Source organism: Rhinolophus sinicus, chromosome 1 (assembly GCF_057876585.1).
Source record: "Rhinolophus sinicus isolate RSI-liver-muscle chromosome 1, RSI-T2T, whole genome shotgun sequence".
In the NCBI taxonomy this organism is placed as follows: domain Eukaryota; kingdom Metazoa; phylum Chordata; class Mammalia; order Chiroptera; family Rhinolophidae; genus Rhinolophus; species Rhinolophus sinicus.
Window position 1 is genome coordinate 72,141,462 of NC_142501.1, and position 12,045 is coordinate 72,153,506.

The 12,045-nt window shown below is 35.8% G+C and overlaps 1 pseudogene; it reads right to left on the reverse strand.

Annotated features, from left to right (window-relative positions):
- Positions 1–7,863: 7,863 nt before the first annotated feature.
- On the reverse strand, positions 7,864–8,200 carry LOC109460028 (large ribosomal subunit protein eL28 pseudogene; annotated as a pseudogene).
- Between the last annotated feature and the right edge of the window lie 3,845 nt (positions 8,201–12,045).

A 12,045-nucleotide genomic window follows, 5' to 3' on the forward strand; every position in this document is an offset into this window, starting at 1 on the left:
GTAATATTTGGAAATTTAACTGTATACAGTATGTCTTTGTCAGTCTGTGCTGTTATAACAAAGTACCACAGACAGAGTGGCTTCTAAAAAAGAAAAGCAGCAGCAGAACAAGAAACAGATTTCATCAACTCTCAATGAGTTATTTTTGGGTTTCTGTTGACGCCACATATAGAACCTAGGCACTTTATTAACAACTGATTAATACACATAAATAACAATCTAAACAAAAAAATCATAAAAATAAATTTAAACAAAAATCATAAAAATGATATGGTCAATAATAGGCCTTTTTGGGAACCTATAGGCTATCATTGATTGACATGCGTTGTCCATGAACACAAAATATAATTATAGATGAAAATATAAATTGATAAGAGATGTGAGCTCAACAGGTGTCCCTGATTACCCCAGGCGTACTGGGGGTTAGCCAGAAACTCTTACAAAGCGAGACAATAAACGATGATTTCAGAATCTATCACTATGGAGCAGGAAGAATAAAGAACTTTCTGATGATATTAGGTTATAATTTTCTGAACTTCAGCTTTGATAAAAACCTGGCATCTGCCACTTTGTTGACGTTTCACGTATTCTTAAGTACGAGTGTATCTATTATTAATTGCATTAATTTTGTTTGGTTACAAATTTTTAAAAAATAGCCACAACTTAAACTAGATAGATAAATTATCTTTCATATAAAGGAGTCCAGAGTTAAGCAGTCCTAGATTGGTGTAGACATTCTTAGTAAATACTTTATCTCCAAGGCTGGGGAGAAACACATGAACTTTAAAAAAAAAAAAATCTTGGTAGATCTAAGAGACCCCATGTGATGGTTTTGCTTTGTTGTGATTGAAATGAACTCTATGTGGCTCTTAGCTAATTCCAAAATTCACATTCAGCCTTGAATAACAAAGCTTTGTTACAATTTAGAATATTTTTAAAAACTAATGTAGACTGCTACATTGATGTAGGGAAGATGTAACAGAGACATTCATATACAACAAAAAGCCGTCTCAAAAATATGGTCATATACACCCATGTGTGCATGTGTGTGTGTCTTCCAGGATTACTAAACTAAAATAGACAAACACTTTTTTATATGTCATCTAGAATTTCTTTTTGATTGTACCCATTCAACAGATACATATATTTTCCCACAAACAGCATAGGTCCACAATGAATAAGTCACACGCGTATTTTTGAAGACGTAGTTCTGGCCCTAAAGGAGCCCCAAATCCACAAAGGTAGAACTCCACAAAGACATGTGCTATGTTCCAAGTGGTAAGGGCTATCTCAGAAGCCACCACAAGGCAGGAAACAGGGAATCCAGAGGGGCTGTGGTTTTCTCTGCCAGATGCTGTGAGAGAGACAGTGGCCGCAGAGGAGGGATCTGGCAGGGCCTGAGCGTCTTGTGCCACGTGGCACAGAATCATTTTTATTCAGCTAGACCATATCTTTAATTAGCTGCGCCATCAGCACTTTTGAGGCAATTCTGCCACCCCCATAGAAGTAAGTCTCTAAATCTGGCTTATGATGAGTGAATAGGAAAAGCCCATTAGTGCTTAGCAGCCAGGTACCTCTTCAGCATGCATGCTAGTCTGCTAGACTCGGTGCCAAACAAGAGTCAGCAGGGTGTGACTAAAAATCAAAAATCACTGAATGTCCCTGTCCTTCATATGCTCTCTGCATTCCCATTAAAAAAAAAAAAAATGTAAACTGATATCTCTCCAAACATAAATTCAACTGAGCCATCCACAATTCTGTGCTTTATGCTGAATTGGCTGATATCAATAAGTTATATCTGTGCCTTTTGACATTTTCGGTAATTCAGTTCATTAGGAGACCAAATTTATCTGCCTCCAATTTTCAGTTCCATCCTGACCATCTTCTGTACCCTCGTCATCTTCAGAAAGACCATCACACAGGGACGCAGATTTTAACAGGGCTGAAAACACAGTTTGTTCATTCTTCTAAGGATCCAAATTGTTTACTGAGTGTAGCTTTCACACTTGGGTAATGTATGTAATATGTCCAGATTAATGCATAAAAATCTTTTATGACAATAATTTTTCCATTGCTTCTAAAAAAAAAATCCAATATAATGTTGAATAGAAGAGTCACACGTTTTTAAATATCCTCCAATTGACCAAATACATACATACATATATTTAATTTGTTTTAAAGTCAATATTTATTTAGATTTTGTTTAATTATGAAATATTTCAGGACTGCAGAAAAAATAAAAGAGTTAGCCAGCACCCACTATCTGGCATATCGTTTTGTCAGATTGGTTTCCAGACTTTCTAACGCTTCACGCCCAGTGATCAACACTGGCCTAAGGACGGCAAGTATCTTTCGCGTGTATATCTTTATACTTTCATCACATATGCATACACCCATAATATCATACAGCTTTGTTCTGCGCAATTTTAATTTTGGTATTATATTGAACTTTTTTTACAACATGCTTTTTCACTCGATATCCATATGTCCTCATCAACATGTAATGTTCAGCCTTTAAATTTTACCAGATAGTCACAAACTAGTATTACATTGTGTTGCAGACAACTTCTCCCAGTGTGTAGCTTTTCTTTTTACTTTTTCACTTTGATAAATAGACATTTTAAATTTTAATGTGATCTAATTTGTAAAACACTTCCGTTATGATTTGCAATTTTTGTGTTTTGTCTAAAATTAAAAAAAAAAATTTAAAGAGTTTTTTTTTTGAGCCAAAGTGATGACATATGCCAGTGAGCAAGACCTCAAATTCTCTCTTGAATAACAGTTTTGCAGCTTCTTTCATGCATTTGAAATTACGGAGGGAATGTAAGGAAGATTACATGGAGATGGGAGGAAGCAAGGTGAGGATGGGATTCCAGAACAATTAACATTATGTGCTCCCTTTGGGGATCTGAAACGGAGCATTTCAAAGGTGCCCCCTTATTTCAACCAGAAATAATATATAGGGCTTATTTAGGGCAAACCTTTTGCTAAAGAAGTTATACGCCTGGTGCATGACTACGCACCATGACCTGCTCAGTTAGGAATTTATGATCAGATCACCCTGCGAGATTACTTTGCAGCGAATCCTTTTTATTTTGTTGGGGGGGGGGTCCAAAGTCCCCCTTTATGGTTATAAATCAATCCGAAGGATGCACTGATGATCAACCATTTGTTTGGATAGTGTGGTTTCACAGTGCTAGGAAGTCTCAGTATCAAAGTTGTCTTGTTGACCATTGGGGATGAGGCAATATCATAACCATGGGATCTGAGTTGAGGCTGGATTTTCCCAAAAACAGAAGAGCAGGTAAATGGAAGGCTGATAGGTCTTACAGGCTTCAGTGTGAAAACAAACAAACAAACAAACAAACAAAAAACAGAAAAAAACCGCACACCTTCTGGATCATTTCTATCCTAGTAACTACCATTATCTGAGTTTTGCCTTCTGTCTCGTTTTCTGTATTTGGCATCTAGCATGACATTTACAAAAGCCATAAAAAGAGAGTATTAACAGTTATCTTATGCATGTTCAGTAATTATAAGCAGTTGGACTAGATAGAAAAACCCAAAAAACAAGTATTAATATCATTAGCAGACAGGTAAAGACAATCAAACAAAATGGGTTCTGAGTTCAATATCAGTCCATAGGTAAACAAGCCTTGTCAGTGTCTTGGGGTAACTGTCTACCTCTGGTTTCAGTGGCTTCTCATCTTTGCGGAGACTTTGATGTCAGTAGTCAGGGGTAGATGTCCATGCCCAGTGAGGCACCTCATAAGGTCCCTACCACCGAGGTTGGAGGGTGTCTTTTATTGAAAGTCCTTTCCAATACACAGTATGTAAAGTCTTTGTCTCCTGGGAGCTTGCCGTGAAAGAAAGCGATTCCCAACTTGGCATTTTCTTGAACTGACTCTATCAAACCTTGGCAATAGTGTAAGCTATCATTTCCTTTCAATGTCAGTTCACAAGTTCCTTCATCTAAATCCAGTTTAAATGCACAGTGATGTATGAAGGAATGCAGAAAAACAAACAATTGGGTGCCAGGGAACAGGAAGAACCAAGCAGCTGTAATGGGTTTCCCATTGCCCTGATTATTCATTTAATTTCCAACCATTACTTACCTCTACAATATACCCTAGAAGTTTTCCTACATATATTGAGATTTTAACCCTTAAAACCTCAATATCTAATGAAACCTAAGAAGTAATAAATTAGCATTCCTTAATTTGGACATTTTATAACCTCTAGAAACATTTGTCATAGATATAAAAGCTAATTATTAATATGGACTTACTTCTATAAAAGCCAGACAATATAAAGACATGTCTGTTTTACTTAAACCAACAACTTACGCTAGCTTTTATTTACTAAGGTCACTTAGCCAACTTCTATTTACTTAGATTACGTGAACTTATAAAGCATTTGACTTAGTTTGTATATTTCTGAAAATTTGAGAACACCCAATTCTTACAAGCACTTACCTTTAAATTCATTTTAACAATACCCTCCAGAGGCAGAACATTTTTCACATTTACAACATACGTATATATAGTGCGTCTTGTTTAAAATTTTTCTCTCCATAAAATTGATCATAAAATACTGTCCTTTTTTCCCCCTAAGGCTTTCAGCGTTTTATTTTTACATTTTTATTTAAATTCGCCTTGAATTGATTTTTTTCTGTGGTGTAAAGTGGAAATCAAATTGTATTATTTCCAAATGGAAAACCATTTGTCCAACACTATTGATTAAACTATCCTTTCGTGTGCCTTTGCAATGCCTCCTCTGTCATAGATCAAGTTTCCATATACGGGCTTTCTGGTCCGTTTCACTGATTTCCTTAGCTATTCCCATACTAACACCATTATATAGAAGTGAAAATTTTTGCACCTTATTCTTCTTTTCAAAAATTGCTTGAAGTACTCTTGTGCCTTTGTTTATTATTCAAATGTTTAGAATCGGTTTCTAGTATACGTGTATACATACACGCACAGAGCTATTGAATTTTATTAGATTATAAAGAATTTAAAATTACCTTGGCAGGAACTGACATCTTTATGATATTGAATTTTTTTATTTATAAGCATGGTAAAATCTTTCCACTTGTTTAGATCTTCTTTAATATCTTTCCATAACATTTCACACACTTCTGTATATTTTAAGAGGTTTTCCTAGATATCTGGCAATTCTGTTCTTATTTTAAATTACATCTTTTAAAATTACATTTTCTGCATTGTAGATAACTAAGAATGTAATCAATTTTATGTGTTAATATTATGTATAACAAGCATTCAGGACACTCTTATTAATTATATTAACTTGTAGATTTTCATGGGATTTTTACATAATACTGTAGTCTTGGTAATTTTGTTTCTTTCTGTCCAATCCTTAACCTTTTTACTTATCTTTCTTATCATGCTGGCCTGGACATCTAACATAATGTTAAATACAAACATCATACTTTTTTTTTTAAATACCCTCCAGTAAACCAAATATAACACACACATGCATACATATATACTTATTTACTTTAAAGTCAATACCTATTTAGATCGAATTACATGTTTATTCATTTGTTTGCTCACCACTGCTACTCTCACTCTATGGATTCAATTCCTTACTCAGTGAAATAAATATATCTTTGAGTAATTCTTTCAGTGTAGGTGTTTGAGTGCCAATGCCCCCTAACCTTTTTTACATAATGTTTTATTCTATTCACACTCTTGAAGAAATTCTCTTGGGTATAGAATTCTAGGTTCACATTTCTTTTTTCAGTATTTTATGGATATTTTTCAGTTGTCTTTCTGTTTTTATTGTTTCTGATAGCAACATGGCTATAAGTCTAATAATTGTTTTTCTGTAGGTAATGTGTGTTTTTTCCTCTTGTTGCTTTTGAAAATTTCTCTTCGTCTTTGGAATTTTTTAGTTTCACTACAATGTGTCTATATGTGGTTTTTGTTTTCTTTACTTAGGATCTGTGTGTTTTCAGTCTATAAATTCATATTTTCATTAACATTGAACGTCTTTGTCTATTTTCTCCTTAAATATTATCTCTTCCCTACTGTTTCTTTTCTCTCTTTTGGGGATTCCCTATAGAGTTCTGTTGTTCTTATTCTGTACTTCATTTATCTTAACCACTTTGATATTTGGCATTTCTGTATGTTTCATTCTTCATTCTAAACCATTTCCTTAGAACTGTATCCAATTCACTATTTCCCTTTTTAGTAGTATCATTTCTATAAGTTTTATTTGGTTCTTTTCCATATTTGTCTTTTTTATTTTAAGTATTCCATTCTTTGGTCTTGGTTTCTAGTCCTTTTTTCTCTTGAAAACGTTAAGTGTATTTTATAGTCTTTTCCTGATTGTTCTATTAGCTCAATTTCTTATAGAGCGTTAATTGTCTTAATGGATGTGTGTGCTAACTTCCCTCATGATTGTCGTTGAAAAAACATCCAGCCTAAGAGAAAGGTTATAAAAGTTTATTTGAGCCAAACTGATGACAATTTCTGGGAAGCAAAATCTCAATGGATTGAGAAAATGCTCTGCAAAATGGTGGTTTGCAGCTTATTTTATACATAGAATCAAAGGAGGAGGGTTACGTGAAATCCATTGACGGTATAATAGATTAAGGAGATGGGAGAAAGCAAAGCTGGGAAATCTCTGGAATTGGATAAAAGTAAATTGGAGAGACAGGTACATCTTTCACATAGGTGGGTAAAGGATAGTTAATAGTTCACATAGAAATGTTAATCAAGGGACAAGAATAATAATGAGAGATTCTGTACTTTCCTGCTCTGGTCTGGTGAAAAGAATTCCTGACATTCCAATGATGTCAGGTGCAAAAAGACAATAGACAGGCCCACTTAAGGTGAAGATTGACTTTATGAAGGAAGCTTCAGGCTAAAGATGTGACTTCCTGCCATGGCCCACCTTAGTTATGAATTTTTTATTTATTTATTTTTTATGTTCATGCCATCTTATGTGGTTATTTTCAGTCTCCTGACCTTGTCAGGTTTAACCTGTGGCCCCTTTTCCATCCTCATAATGAATGTTTCTTGTGTAGTTGGTTATTTTTCCTGTTATGAGCTCATTTTCGGTTGAGGATTTTTTTCTTCTCTGGGAGTCCTGAGCATTCTCGGTTTTTAAACTATTGGTACGAAGCAATTTTATATTTGTTTCTACTGGTTACCTCAAGGTGTTCATTGGTGCAGAATCGCATGTTATTTTTCAATCTAAGGAATCTTACACAAGGCTGGTGACGTACATTTGGATTCCATACCTGTGTATGAGACAGGCTGTTTGGTTTTCCAATAAAGATTTTTTTTTCCACTGAGTTTTAGGCCAAGACAAACTTTCTGGTCACTCATCTAGTAGCATTTCCAATGTTCCATATATATGTAAAGACATCTCAGTTCACAACAAAGATCAAATTTGCTGCCCTAACAAGAGCATTAAAAATCCTAACTGCCAACTAGGATTTTCTGAGGTATCAGATTACATGACTGGCACAGGGCTATGTAAGTTTTCTCTTCCTTTCTGATGACTTAGGATTTCTCTTTCAATTGAAAAATAAATCAGCTATTTATTTGTGTGTGTGTGTCTGTGTGTGTGTATATACATGCACACAGAGTTGTCTGCAGGTTGTGTTATATTTTGTGTACTAGCATTTCCACCTATTTTTAATAAGAGGGGTTCCATACCACATTGGTCTGCCTTATTGACAGAACGAGGTTAGACTACTTTTTTTTTTTTTAGAAAAGTCGGCTGATGGATTTGTTCCTTTGGGGGTCAGGGGTGCTCAGAGGCTCTTAGTGGGGCGGGCTCGCTTCCTCTTTTTCATCACAGGCTTCTGGCTACACAGGATGTCTTTGGCTCTGCAGATGGCGGCCACACGCAGGTCACGGCAGCACTTGTTCTTGTGGGTCATGTGTCAGGTGCTGCTGAGGTGACCAGCGTTCTTGTTGATGATGGTCCACACGGAGGAGGTGGCCGGCTTTCGCTGGCTAGATCTCCGCTTCATGACGACCACCACACTTTTGCAGTTGGCCACTGGCTCCACGCCCACTGTCGTGTAGTGAATCAGCCCATTTAGCAGAAAGGAGTTACAGGCCTTCAGATCATTGGGTTTGGTGCTGAAGGTCTGTTTGTTCCTTTTGATCAAGAAGCTGGAGCAGTTGCACACGACCATCTATTACAGATGGGTGGTCATGTGTTAGCAATTCTTGCCAGAGACAGAAAGAACTAGGTTACTTCCTGAATACAGAGAAACTTTGACTACATAGAAAATTGCTTTTTGTGAAACCTTTTGTTTTTCTCCCCTAGTGGTAATAAAACTTAACACAAGCAAGCAGATTCTCATCCATGTTAATGACTGTCCAGACCCATAGATTCATCTCTAAATCCTGGTTCTCAGCTAAGAAAAATTTAAATAAAGTTTCTTTATAAATAAATGTGTTAGAAGGTTATTTATATTGTAATAATAAATTTATTGATTATGTAATAGTTATTCGTCTATAAAGATATTTGAAACAGAAGTATTAGGTCACGGAAAGTAAATTAAATAAACCTATAAGGAATGCTCCCAACATGTCATTATTTTCCAGGAGAATAAATGGTTTTGTTTAAATAATGTGTAAACAAGAGAAAAAATCCTCTTCTGCTTCCACTATTAGTGTCCACTTCATTTATATAAAATTAATGGGTGTTTTCAAAAATTTCATTTTTCACAATTGTTTTTATATATAAAGATTCCTGATAATACTGATCTAATTTAATTTAAAATCTCTTTCTTTTTATATCATAAAACATTTATGCTCATGTGCTAGTCACTGTGGGAACACAAGAATAAATGGTAACGTCCTGTATCAAAGAGTGGTCCAATGATAGGTACAAACATGTGAACAAATGATTACAAGATATTTGACAGATGTTATGCTAGAGTTACATGACCAAGCGTCATGGGATCACAGAGGAAAAGGGTGATTCTGTGTAAGGCTTCACTAGAATGTCATGTATAAGCTACAGTTTTGAAGGCTGTTGAGTGAGGGACTAGAACAATTCAGTACCATTTAGCCTGGAGTATGAAGTGGGGAGTGGTAGAACAGTTAGGCTAGGGACATGTCATTGAGGACCTTGAATTCCATGCTATACATTTCAAACTTTATCCTGGAAATGGTGGAAAACCATTGTAAAATTTTAGGCAGCAGAGTGATATGGTCAGATTTCATTTTAGGTAGGTGATAAATTTGAGAATCCTGATCTAAGAATAAGGAGATCAGTCAGGATACTATTTTAACATTCTAGACTAGAACAATCCTGCTCCCGATAAAGGGCTATAGCAGTGAAGGCGACGGTGGAGGGGAGTGAGAAATATTTAAGAAGTAAAACCATCAGAGCTTGGAAACTAAGACGCAGTCAAGAATGTGAGGAGAAAAGAGAAGCCAGGTGACATGAAAGCTTGTGGCTTCAGTGATGTAGTGAGTACTGGTCCCATTAGATGAACTTAGAAGACAGAAGGAGAAACAGATGTGGGACAACTAATGAGCTTTAAGTGCTTAGGGGTATCCAGATATCTAATCTTAGTACCCAGGAAAAAAGGCAGGGCTAGCAAAAGAGATTTTGGCATCCGTAATATACAGATCATGGTTAATACCATAAAGAAGCTGTGAGTAGATCAGGAGAGCATGCAGAGTAGAGGTTACCTGCGAACTAGATTCTAGAAAGCATCAATGTTTGAAAGCAAATGGATGATGAGGTGAAAGAGAACTTGAAATGATGGAAGAGTGGGATGAGAGTCCTAAAAGCCAAAAAGACAGAATTTCAGTAAGAAAACGTGTGTGTGTGTGTGTGTGTGTGTGTGTGTGTGTGTGTGTGTGTGATGTTTCTAAAGCAGGTCTCACTTAGTTACTTCTGAAAGACACCTATTCACTGTCTTCACTCTTTATAAGAACTGATAGTAGCAGGCACTCTTTACCTGGAAATGCAAGTTTTAAAAGTAAACAAATAAAACCTCGAAATTCTTGGGTGCAGGTCTAGAAAAGAATGAGAATTTCAACATGTAGCTCATTTTCATATCAGCCAGCAGTATGCCACCATTATTGTTAATAGTTATTGTTAATAGATGAGTTAAAAAGCTATTCTTGAATAAGAGGACACTCCTTTACCCTTAAAGTAACTAACTGAAAATTTCTGCTATTACACAAATTGGAAACCTGGAGGCAAATTTTAATTAAAAATATTTATAGCAAGTGAATACCAGCTGCTAGTTTCTCTCGTCACTCATGAATGTGTTTTGCAGCTGGCCATAATTCTCTCATTTCAGTCAGCTTAACCAATAATAACAGCTGTTTCATTAGGCAAGGGATGTTCTATTAGCACCCATGTAATATGTAGTAACTTGTAAAGAATTCTTTAATATGAACGGTTTTTAAGAGAACCACACTCTGACTTGATGGATCATTGTCTACAGGATTTCTGTTTCTTTAGTAAAAAATCCCTTTGACTTCAAAGTGTGTGCATTTTCTGTAAGGCTCAAGCATCTCTACAGATTTCCTAATCTATTCGTTTAAAATTATAAGAACAAAGGGAGATTGGGAGGAGCCAAAGAATGTACACAAGGATGAATTCAATGCAATATTGATGGTGTTTCAATCTCATCCATGAATGCAAAACAGTACAGAGTCAGGGCCTAATCACAGCTTTCTGTTCGTTTGCTTGTTTTATTTTGTTTACTAAATTGCCAGTGTTTTCTGTTCTAGTTAGTTAAAAACAGAAAAGTCGGACAAGAATTCAATGAAATGAACTGAAGTTGCTTAAACCAATGACACGCATACCATAAGGAATGTAGCAAATTTATGACATGTGTTGAGTGGAAACTGATGACTCATTTGAAAGGGGCCCCTAGTACAGCCTGTTGCTGAGAGCTGGTTGGGTGAAGGCAATACTGTCCTGTTACATACAGATCCTCAATATATACACTGTCCTCAATATGCAGATCGGATAAGCATGACTTAATAATGGAAGGAAAAACATTTCCTTCAAGAAAAATAAAGTAAGTAAAAAAATATATACAATGAGAGCAGATTCTAACAAAGTTCATGTTCCTGCTTCCAGGAGTGACAGAAAAGAAAGAAAGAAAGGGAAAGGGAAAGGGAAAGGGAAAGGGAAAGGGAAAGGGAAAGGGAAAGGGAAAGGGAAAGGGAAAGGGAAAGGGAAAGGGAAAGGGAAAGGGAAAGGGAAAGGAAATGGGAAAGGAAGGAAAGAAAGGAAAGAAAGAATGAGTTAAAACTTTGTTTTCATAGACAGTTCAAAGGTACCATAAATGGGACATGCTCATGATTTTCAATGATTTAGGATTCCTTTGGTATATAGTTGGACCTTGGTTTTCAAACATAATCCGTTCCAAAGACGGATCGAGTTCTGAAATGTTAGAAAACAGCCGACAGCTAGGCCTCAGGATCTTGCACTCAGCGGAAGCCGGGGGACATGTTCTACTTCCAAGGCGTGTTCGAAAACCGAAGCATGTACTTCCGGGTTTACGGCGTTCGTAAACCGAAATATTTGTCAACGGAGACATTCGAAAACCGAGATACTACTGTACTCCTCTCTAAAAATATTACCAGGTTCCACTTTTTAGAAACTATTATTTATGGAATTCAACTAGATTCAAGAAGTCAACTTAATTCTTTGTTGCATTCCCCAAATGTCTTATAAATTAAACCTTTTTCTAAGTTGAAGCACTTATTGAATTGTAAAAAAAAAAAGAAAAAAGAAGCGACAACAAAAATTAATAAAATGCTATTTTCTGACTTACATATTCCTTTTAGTCAAAAAACAATGAAGGATATTTTAAAGTAGCTTTCTCTCTCTCCGCATTAAAGTATGATGCTTCTTGCATATGCTGCTTTCTTTTTTAAAGAAAATGACATAGACTCTGACATTGTATATGAGGACTAAAGGAGTAAGCCAGAAGCAGGAGATGAAATGGAACAACCTGAGTCTGAACCACAGATTTCTTATGGCTATTCTTTTACCTGCACAGAGACCCAGCTCAAG